The sequence below is a fragment of the Babylonia areolata genome, chromosome 27 (genome assembly GCF_041734735.1).
Source record: "Babylonia areolata isolate BAREFJ2019XMU chromosome 27, ASM4173473v1, whole genome shotgun sequence".
Lineage (NCBI taxonomy): Eukaryota > Metazoa > Mollusca > Gastropoda > Neogastropoda > Buccinidae > Babylonia > Babylonia areolata.
The window spans coordinates 3,354,972-3,366,895 of NC_134902.1; positions in this window are offsets into that span (position 1 = coordinate 3,354,972).

The window sequence follows — 11,924 nt, forward strand, 5'->3', positions numbered from 1 at the left end:
ACACACCGACAGGTAAGCCTGCCTGCCTACTCATCCGTCGGTCCGACAGGAGACTCCACTTAAATCAAATTCAATGTGTGTGTGTGTGTGTGTGTGTGTGTGTGTGTGTGTGTGTGTGTGTGTGTGTGATGTCTATTGTGTTACTGCACCTGATTTCTCTCCATCTGATGATAAAGTTATTCTTATCTCATCTTATGTTATGTCAACTTAGAATAAAAGACGAAAAAAGGAAATGGACGAGGTCTGCAATGAAACCTTAATTATTCAGACGAAAAATTCAGTAAGTGGGTATGCACACACAAAATTTTGAATAAAAAAAATCCCAGGGTTGCATAGACTGCATTACAAGCGAAATCATCAAAATAATTCCAATAATTATCCACCATTCAAAAAACTGTTTATCAAAATTTTCGCCCGAGCTATGTCTTGGGAAAACGATTTAAAACATTCCCCTGTTCTTAATGGGAACTTAGGAAGCATAAAAATTGAAGGGGAAGAATAACCTTTACAAAACACATCAAGGAAAGTATTCGCACAGTCTTGAATAACAGAATAAATTGATACTCTGAACAAGATCAACTCCTAATCAAAGAACTGGATTTCGGAAGCATTACAGAACAACCAAACTTCTTAAAAAAACACACACAAAAAACCCACGAAAAAAACAACAACAAAAAAACAATCAATCAAACCTAAGTGATAGAATTACATTATTTCTTTGATTTTGAAAAAGCGTTTGATTATATTTCGCATGATGCCATCTTCCTACAGCTGAACAGAATGAGCATAACTGGAGAATATTTTGTTACAATTTAAGTCAGGATTTGATTTCCAAAATTCAAACTTAATTATATGACTGTCCAGGCAGAAAAATAACTGTGCAGAAGGGTGTATATCAGGTCAGCCCAACTTTATTCATTTGTTTTATTTTATAAATGACATTGTTAAATATAACGCAAATAATGATCCCTCGAAATTTTAATGTTTAACCATGCAGCTGACTCCTATACTCAGTAAACTAAGCTGACGATCTCTCTTCACAAGAACTGGATTACAACAAAAATCACATAATCTAAACACATAGAGCCATAGCTGGAGATTAAATATTAATCGAGAAAAAGAAAAGTGATATTTACTTAATGAGACCCATAATCACAAATCTGTTTTTACCGTGGGGACGATACAATCAAACAACAGAAGGATGTAAACATTCAGGAATTATATACTACAAACGCCGGTGTCTGTTATGAGCAAAGGAACACTTAACAAATACAAAAAAATATACTCTTACAAGAACACTTATAGATACTAGGCCTAACATCAATGTGAGTGAAATATCCAACCTGCAGTGTGTAATGATAACGTTGATATTGATTTATGCGGTGGGGGTATGTTAACAAATCAAACCGAACGATTCTTTCGACTTTAACGCATCTTTTGAACGACTGCGTATTAAGTTTCGACATGAAAAACTGTACATTGTATTGAGTGATGACCTATTGTCTTAGGACAGATTATGTAGCAACTGTAAAAGCGAAATCTATCTATTTGATCATTGTATCAAATCTAGCATTGTTACAGAATAATTTATGATATGCTAAAATCCGATACTGAGCACAGGTAACTATTGTTCCTAGTCGATTGATGCTAGCCAGAGATGTACAGCCAAGATAGGGGAAATTTGTGTTTGAATGCTGTATCAACATATGATGTTAACGAATAACATTTTATGCTTCATGCCTTTTGACAAGATTGTATGACAATTTTTTTTCCGGGCTGCCGGCTCTGTTCCATAATATTCTGTTCACACACACACGCACACACACACACACACACACACACAGAGAGAGAGAGAGAGAGAGAGAGAGAGAGAGAGAGAGAGAGAGACAAACACGGACGGATGAATTGACATTCTTCCTTGTTAAGTCGACGATTTCAATGTATTAACTTATTTATGTGGTGATGGGAGGCAGGTGTTTAAATAAAACAGAGCCTGAAAATCGGTGACATTTTTTCAAAATATTTAATATCATTACCACATGTGTCTGGTAATAAACCAAGTTTTGCAATAGTTTTTAACTCACAGTCACAGCAAGCAGCGCAAACCGCATGGTTCTGTCAGCCGAGATGGTCAGTAAAGTAATCTGTGCACCAAAACTGTTGACACTGGAGACTGTTGAAGAGCAACCCCCTGTCAGTCAGTTGCCGGAGCGGCTGAGCGTTTCCACTGCGAGCTGACTCTTCGTTCTGGCTGTGCATGTGGTCTACCCCAACCTATCAAGACTGTTCTTATCACGTGACCACTCGTTTCTTTAAGCTCCGCCCACAGATATGTCTGTCATACGCTTTTTTATGTCATGTGACGGAATTTGTTTTGGACTGGTAAGTCACCTTTAACTAGGTAGCCTATAGGCCTATAATGTTTGCAGAATGATTAAAACGCTTATCTGCCAGTACTGTGTCCGTGAGAGTCTGCATTCGATTCCCGCTTTCACCCTCTCTCCCAAGTTCGACTGAAAAATCAATTTGAGCCTCTAGTCACAGTTCGGATGAGACATAAACCGAGGTCCCGTGTGGACCACGCACTTGGCGCACTGAAACTGAACTCATGACAACGAGAGTGCTGTCCTTTGGCAAAGTTCTGTAGAAGCACTCTGATAGGCACGCATATATATATGTATATATATATATATATATATATATATATATATATATATATATATATATATATATATATATATATAAATGCGCTCAAGGCCTGACTAAGCGCGCTGGGTTATGCTGCAGGTCAGGCATTTGCTCAGCAGATGTGGTATAGTGTATATGGATTTGTCCGAACCCAGTGACACCTCTGAGAAACTGAAACTGAAAACTTGGCAAGACAAAGGAGATGATAGTAGCCTGAGCCTGTTGTCATGGGGGAGAGGGTGGGGAGCGGGGGGGTGGGGGTGGGGGGTTGGGGGGGTGGGGGCTAGGGGAGCGAGACTGAACAAGTAGATGCCCACAAGTATTCCTCTTTGACGACGGACTAGGCTGCAAGCAAATCAGATTCGGTTCCAAGGAGATGTCAAAGCCATGGGCTCTATGCACTACACCACATCTACTGTTACAAAAAGAAAAAGAAAAAAAGAAGGAATAAATAAATCAATAAGATAACACAGATGCCTGCTCTCCTCATACGCCCAACGCGTTGATCCAGTCTTCAGAGCGTACCCTATAGGTCAACGTGTAATGAAGACAAAAAAAACAAAACAAAAAAAAGCAGAACACAGATAACCAGGCCTACTCTCATCATGAAAGTCCACACTCGTTTGTATTGTCTTAGGAAACAGGTCTTTTAACAATTGTTTTGTTCTTCCACTACCTCTAAACTTTCGTTCTTCCTCACTGTCAGTCGGGTTGGCAATGTTTCTAAATAAAAAAGACAAAGATTGCATAAATCGGGTTATAAAGGTGGCAGGATGTTATGGAGGACACAAGTCTGTACAACAACCGGTGGACAAACAAACTGGCTGACATTTTGCAACACAGGACACGCCAACAGACAAAAGATTTCGACAGTCGACTGACTGACCGCAGTGATGGAGAGTATCGAGGGTGAGGACAACAAGATTGTATGGGCTACATGTCCACAACCGACAGAATCGGATGAATTGGCATAACTTGATGTGATGTGATGATGATGATGATGATGATGATGATGATGATGTGTGTGTGTGTGTGTGTGTGTGTGTGTGTCAGTGCGCGCGCGCGTGTGTCATTGTGAGTGTGCCGTGGCATGTGTGTGCGTGTGTGTGCACGCGTGCATGAAATTGCACGTGAAAACAGGGAGGATGAGGAGAAAGACCGAGACAGAAACTGAAACTGTGTTAATTCATTGCGTGCAGCCCACCCGTTCAGTTTAAAATGTGAATTGTATGTGCCAAATTAAACTTTGACTTAAAACATACACATACATACGCTGAGGCAGAAGCCGTGAAAACAGCAGCAGCCCACATCGATGTCAGCGCCCATACTACCCATAAAGTAGTTTCAGCTGTTGCGCTAGAAAATGTCAAAACGGTACAAAATGTCACAATTTGATTGCTTGTTGAATGGGATTTGACATGCCTTTTCGCAATACAAGGCGATCTCATCACGGGTGTGTGTGTGTATGTTTTAAATCAAAGTGACCAGTGATAATTTTCACTGACTACCTGTCATCTACACTGTACAAGGCAGGGTAGGTATGGGTAATTGCGAACAGCGTCTACTTGCGAAAGGAGGAGTTTGTATTATACTCCATGTTTGGTGCTACATATACTTACCATGTCAAACTGATGCAAACTAGGCCTATTGGTTTGCTCTGCTTGGCCAAATTTCGCGCGGCTAACAGTGAAAAGACGGGCCCGCCCGCTCTCAGCCAATCAAACGTCTCTAAAAACTATAAGCGCTGAATCATTCCGTGGCCATGAACAAAAATGCCCCATGAGAACCACGGCGGAGACGCGGGGACGGACGGGCGGGCATTCGAGTTTGACATGGTAAGTATATGTAACACCAAACATGGAGTATAATACAAACTCCTCCTTTTGGTGTCATATACTGTACCATGTCAAACTGATGCAGAATTTAAAGCAAATGGAGGAGGGCAACGCCTACTGGTTCGTATGGGGAGCCCTTGTAACTGAGACGGCAGTGTTAGCTGCGACAAAGGAAATCCCCTTGGAACCGTCAGCCCTGGTCATACGGAAATTCCTGAGGTAGAAGTTGATGAAGGGATTCTCAGACCGCCAGAAGGCTGCCTCCAAGACATGCTGCGTTGGCACTGAGTGCTGGAAAGCAGCCGAAGTAGCTATGGCCCGCACTTCGTGTGCTCTGGGATGAAGACAGCTGATATCCCTGTGTGCATGAGAGTATGCCCTACGAATGACTTGGGAAACCCGGCGGGAAATGGTGCCTACAGCGATGTCTTTCTTGTAATTCTCATTGAGGGAGATGAGAAGACGCCTCTGAGAAGAACGCCTATGGCGAGACCTATCCCAATAATATTTGAGACACCGAACAGGGCAGAGGTGCCTATCCTCATCATCTTGGGCAAGAATATCAGACAAAGGTCTGACCCTCAGAGAGGGGGAAGGAACCTCAGGGTCTTGGTTCTTAGCCAGAAATTCTGGAAGGAACGAATAGTGATGGAACCATCTCTGTGGAAGGCCAGATCTTGTGGCACTCCACTAAGACCATGCAGCTCACTTCTACGACTGCCTGTGGCCAGCCACAGAAGGAAAGTGGTCTTGAGGGTGAGGATGTCAAAAGGAATAGTCCCCAATGGTTGGAAGGGCTGTTTTCAAATGAAATCCAGCACCAGGAACAAGTCCCAGAGGGGCACTCTTCTGGGGTCTCTAGCTTCCTTCAGAGGGGCACCCCTAGCCACCTCTCTGAGCAGGCAATCCGCTTCAAAGGCGGAACCACCTAGCTGTTTGCATTGTGGTACAGAAGGCAGACCTGTACCCTCGCACAGAACTAGCAGACAGGATGAGAACCGAGGAGCAGAGAGCCAGAAAGTTGGCCAGCTGCATGCTCGTAGGGTTCGTAGGGGTAATGCCCTGAGCTGTACACCACTGCAACCATTTCTTCCAGCGAAAGTCATACAAAGTCTCCGTTCCCTGCCTCCTTGCTCTGGTGACTATGGAGAGGAGGTCAGAGGAGGCACACCCCTGGGTCAGCGCAGCCGACACAGAGGCCGACCGAGGGGTCGAGTACTTCAATGGTGATGCTGACAGTTCCGACCGCACAGCAGCCATGCGTGCTGGTGGAGCAGTTGAGGATTGGAACGAGGAGTGCCCGAGCGAGGCTGCATCAGCAGATGAGATTTGGTTTCAAGTTCCAGGGGTGGAAACATGTGTCAGGGACTGAAGGTCCGGAAATCAGGTCTGGGTTGGCTATTTCGGCGCAATGAGGATCAGCTGCGGGTGTTCCAATCTGTCTTTCCGTATCACCTTGGACAGAATTGGAAAGGGAGGAAACGCAGAGGCAATCAGACTGCTCCAGTCTAGAGAGAGAGCATCCACTGCCCACGCTTCTGGGTCGGCAACCGAAGAGACGGAAGTGGGAAGTCTCTTGTTGAACAAGGTCCACCATCGGCCGAAACCACTGTTCCCACACCCACTGAAGGCTGTCCTTGTCCAGGGTGCACTCTGTGCGTATGACACTCTTGGACCTGCTGAGAGCATCTGCCAAGATGTTGGTTTTTCCTGCTAAGTGTCTCGCTGAAAGTGCAATGCCCTTGCTGTGGCACCAACGGAGGAGAGCCTCAGTCCGCATGGAGAGGTCTGCCGAGTGCGCTCCCCACCATTTGTTCACCTAACATGCGACCGTCGTCTTGTCCGTGAACAAGCGGATGGTCTTGCCAGTGGCCTCCCCCATGAAGTGCAGGAGAGCCCTGCGAACTGCCTCCAGTTCCAGAACATTGATGTGGCATAGGCGCTCCTCCGGGGACCAAGTCCCTGCTGCATGGAGTGAGTCCATGTGGGCTCCCCAGCCCAGGGAGGAGGCGTCTGTGAAGAGTGCCACCTGAAGAGCAGGTGGGGCTACGGGCACCCCCTGTGTCTGAAGGGGGGTGATTAACCACTCTGATGTCACCTCGAGGAACCACTCGCCCAGACATATCTGGGTATCCCATGGCTGAGTGCTCTGGGACCGGCGTAACCTCAGTGCCCTCTGGAGAGGGCACTTGAGAACCCTGTCCAGGGGAATGAGAGGTGCCGTGGACTCCATCATGCCCAAGAGGGAAGAAAGTGTCCGCGCTGTATCTTGGGAGGAGTGGCACCAGTGGCTGAGGAAGCCTGCCAGACGGTCCCAGTGATCTGGCGCCAGAGAGACTATCATAGACCGCGTGTCGAATCTCATCCCTAAGAAGTCGAAGGACTGACGTGGGGACAGATCGCATATCTGCTGGTCCATGACGAAGCCCAGTTGGGAGCAAAGGTCTAGAAGTCTGGCGGTATGACTCAGGCACAGGGCCTGTGACTGGGCCAGGATAAGCCAGTCGTCCAGGTACACACAGAGACAAATGGACTCCGAGCGGACGATGGACACCAATTCCCGCACCACCTTGGTAGACAGGAAAGGGGCAAGGGACAGACCAAATGGGAGGGCCGGGAACTGGAACCCCTTGTCCCTCCACACGAACCTCAGGTACCGATGGGATGCCGAATGGATGAGTATATGAAAATAAGCATCTTCCAGATCGATAGAGGTAGGCCAATCACCTTGTTGGATGGTCTCCAGAATCTGTGCCTGTGTGTCCATCTTGAATTTGATTTTGGGGAGGAATTTGTTGAGGGGGGACAAGTCCAAAACTGGTCTCCACCCTCCCGAGACCTTTGGAATCACCAACAACCAGCCGTAAAAACCAGGGCCCGGGTCCGAGAGTTGAGATATAGCCCCATGAGGAGTGGGTGCGATATCTCTTTTTCTAGGACTCTCTCCTGCTCCGTCGAGCTGGGCACCTAAGGAGGAGGAGTGGATCTTAGAGGGGGGAGGTCCTCCACCCAAGACAGCATGTACCCCGACTCTAGCACCGACATAATCCCGTCGTTGAGTCCCAGAGCACACCACTGATGTGCATGCCGGGACAAGTTTCCTACTTGGAGGGGCTGAACGACTGGCGGTGCTGAATCGGAGCCCAGTCATTGGGGGTGCTGCCTTCTGGCCTTGGGCATGGCCGGTCGGCTTGGACGGACATAAGGTGGTTTATTCCTCTGCCACTGATTCTGCACACGCTGCTATGACTTAGGCGGCGTGGTATATGGAGGGGCCCTGGTGGCCGGTCTCTTCAATGGCATAGAACCCTGGAGCCCATGAGAGGTGTGGGCCAAATATGAGGCCACCTCCCTGTTTGTCTCTGCCCTGTGGCTGACAAAATGGGGCGAGAACTGGCCGAAGAGGGAGTGCTGCTGTGCTGGGATGGACCGCAGGGCAGCCCTCTCCTCCACAGGAATGTTAGAGAGGCTGAGAATGGCATCACGCCGCGCTAGCGCAGTATTAAAGTGAAGGCTGGTAGCTGTGTCTACAGCTGCCGTGAGACCAGATGCTACCCTATTGCCAAAAGCGTGTAACCTCTGGTCGGTGAAGAGGCCAGGCGGGACAGAGGAAGGAGACCCGTGTCCTGATTAACCAGACACTGTTCCCACAGCTCATTGGCCCTGTGAAGGAACGCGTCGAAGGTGTACGCCGTGGAAACCTCGAGGAGGCAGCGGTGGGCCAATTTGTCCCACTCTGCTAACGTTTTAAAGGATAGGGTAGCTGAAGTGGGGAAGGTGGTGCGCTGTGAGACCAACATCCTGTCCTGTGCGGAGGGCTCTGCTCCGCTGTAGGCAGGGTGGTCCTGTGTGTACCAGGACCACACCCCTCCCTTGGAGGGGGCCTTTCTGTTTTGTTAATCGTCCTGGAAAATCCCTCTCCCTTTTGCTTCTCTTGGGACTCTACCTTTTGGTTAACCCACTGCTGGGATTTACTTTGTGCTGTCAGTCTGTGGGATCCTCTACTTCTGTGCTGTTATATCAGTCTGCTGGGATCCTCTACTTTGTGCTGTTATCAGTCTGCTGGGATCCTCTACTTTGTGCTGTCATCAGTCTGCTGGGATCCTCTACTTTGTGCTGTTATATCAGTCTGCTGGGATCCTCTACTTTGTGCTGTTATATCAGTCTGCTGGGATCCTCTACTCTGTTGCTGTTATATCAGTCTGCTGGGATCCTCTACTTTGTGCTGTTATATTCAGTCTGCAGGGATCCCTCTACTGTGGGCTGTCAGTCTTGCTGGGGATCCTCTACTTTTGTGCTGTCATCAGTCTGCTGGGATCCTCTACTTTGTGTTGTTATATCAGTCTGCTGGGATCCTCTACTTTGTGCTGTTATATCAGTCTGCTGGGATCCTCTACTTTGTGCTGTTATATCAGTCTGCTGGGAATCCTCTACTCTTTGCTGTTATATCAGTCTGCTGGGATCCTCTACTTTTGTGTGTTATATCAGTCTGCTGGGATCCTCTACTCTGTGCTGTTATACAGTCTGCTGGGATCCTCTACTTTGTGCTGTTAGATCAGTCTGCTGGGATCCTCTACTGTTGTGCTGTAATTCTGTCTGCTGGATCCTCTACTTTGTGCCGTCATCAGTCTGCTGGGATCCTCTACTTTGTGCTGTCAGTCTGCTGGGATCCTCTACTTTGTGCTGTTATATCAGTCTGCTGGATCCTCTACTACTTTGTGCTGTTATATCAGTCTGCTGGGATCCTCTACTTTGTGCTGTCAGTCTGCTGGGATCCTCTACTTTGTGCTGTTATATCAGTCTGCTGGGATCCTCTACTCTGTGCTGTTATATCAGTCTGCTGGGATCCTCTACTTTGTACTGTCATCAGTCAGCTGGATCCTCTACTTTGTGCTGTTATCAGTCTGCTGGGATCCACTCCTTTGTGCTGTCAGTCTGCTGGGATCCTCTACTTTGTAAAGTCATCAGTCTGCTGGAACTTCCGGATTCACCTTCTGGACACAATGGATGGGAAACAACCCAAGCTGGTACACTAAACTACAATTTCTTACTAGATGGATTGTGTCCCTTCAACTGTGCTCTCCCTACCCTCTGAATCTTAACTCAGTACGGCCAGTCTTTGTCAACATTCACCTCTTCAGTATAAGAGCCTTCCTCTTGCAATATTTTGATAATGGTAATTGGGGTGAAACGCTGTTAACGTTGTCTCTTTCACCGTTCGTATGGAGAGAGTTAACACTGTTTCCTGTACATGTGAATACACATGTCTTTTCCCCCTGTATATATATCCCACCAGTTTCAGTATAACTGGTAAATGGGTACTAAAATTTAAAAAAATTACTGTGTATTTTAGTTTGTTATACCATGTCACTGTTATCGCTACGCTCAAACTAACCCCTCCGTTCCCAGTTCAGGCTCAACTAGTCAGATAACAGAGCTGAACATGTCACTTCACTCACAATTCTTGTAATTTGTGATCGGTGCATTTGACTATGGAGTATGGCTTTCACTATTCTTATTGTATTGCATATCAGATGGATAATTACCTCTGACCTTTTATTAGTTTTTTTCCCCATTTTGGTTATCTCCCCTTTTGTTTCTTTTGTTTACTTTTTGTTGTTGTTTTTTTTAATTATTCCTCTGTGGCCGTTTTCCTGTCACTATCATTGTTATTCCTCTGTGGCCGTTTTCCTGTACCTATCATGTTCCATTGTTATTCCTCTGTGGCCATTTTCCTGTCACTATCATGTTCCATTGTTATTCCTCTGTGGCCATTTTCCTGTCACTATCATGTTTTCATTGTTATTCCTCTGTGGCCGTTTTTCCCTGTCACTATCATGTTTCATTGTAATTCCTCTGTGGCCGTTTTCCTGTCACTATCATGTTTCATTGTAATTCCTCTGTGGCCATTTTCCTGTCACTATCATGTTTCCATTGTTATTCTCTGCTGGGCCGTTTTCCTGTCACTATCATTGTTATTCCTCTGTGGCCGTTTTCCTGTCACTATCATTGTTATTCCTCTGTGGCCGTTTTCCTGTCACTATCATGTTTCATTGTTATTCCTCTGTGGCCGTTTTCCTGTCACTATCATTGTTATTCCTCTGTGGCCGTTTTCCCTGTCGCTATCATTGTTATTCCTCTGTGGCCGTTTTTCCTGTACCTATCATGTTTCATTGTTATTCCTCTGTGGCCGTTTTCCTGTCACTATCATTGTTATTCCTCTGTGGCCGTTTTCCTGTCACTATCATTGTTATTCCTCTGTGGCCGTTTTCCTGTCACTATCATGTTTCTTTGTTATTCCTCTGTAGCCGTTTTGCTGTCACTATCATTGTTATTCCTCTGTGGCCGTTTTCCTGTCACTATGTTTCATTGTTATTCCTCTGTGGCCGTTTTCCTGTACCTATCAGTGTTTCATTGTTATTCCTCTGTGGCCGTTTTCCTGTCACTATCATGTTTCATTGTTATTCCTCTGTGGCCGTTTTCCTGTCACTATATTTGTTATTCCTCTGTGGCCGTTTTCCTGTCACTATCATGTTTCTTTGTTATTCCTCTGTAGCCGTTTTGCTGTCACTATCATTGTTATTCCTCTGTGGCCGTTTTCCTGTCACTATGTTTCATTGTTATTCCTCTGTGGCTGTTTTCCTGTCACTATCACGTTTCATTGTTAATCCTCTGTGGCCATTTTCCTGTCACTATCATTGTTATTCCTCTGTGGCCGTTTTCCTGTCACTATGATGCTTCATTGTTATTCCTCTGTGGCCGTTTTCCTGTCACTATCATTGTTATTCCTCTGTGGCCGTTTTCCTGTGCCTATCATGTTTCATTTTATTCCTCTGTGGCCATTTTCCTGTCACTGTCATGTTTCATTGGTTATTCCTCTGTAGCTGTTTTCCTGTCACTATCATGTTTCATTGTTATTCTCGTGGCCATTTTCCTGTCACTATCATGTTTCATTGTTATTCCTCTGTGGCCGTTTTCCTGTACCTATCGTGTTTCACTGTTATTCCTCTGTGGCCGTTTTCCTATCACTATCATGTTTCATTGTTATTCCTCTGTGGCCATTTTTCTGTCATTATCATTGTTATTACTCTGTGGCCATTTTCCTGTCACTATCATGTATCGTTTGTTATTCCTCTGTGGCCGTTTTCCTGTCACTATCATTGTTATTCCTCTGTGGCCGTTTTCCTTGCACTATCATGGTTATTCCTCTGTGGCCGTTTTCCTGTCACTATCATTGTTATTCCTCTGGTGGGCCGTTTTCCTGTCACTATCATTGTTATTCCTCTGTGGCCGTTTTCCTGTCACTATCACTGTTATTCCTCTGTGGCCGTTTCCTCTGTCACTATCATGTTTCTTTGTTATTCCTCTGTAGCCGTTTTGCTGTCACTATCATTGTTATTC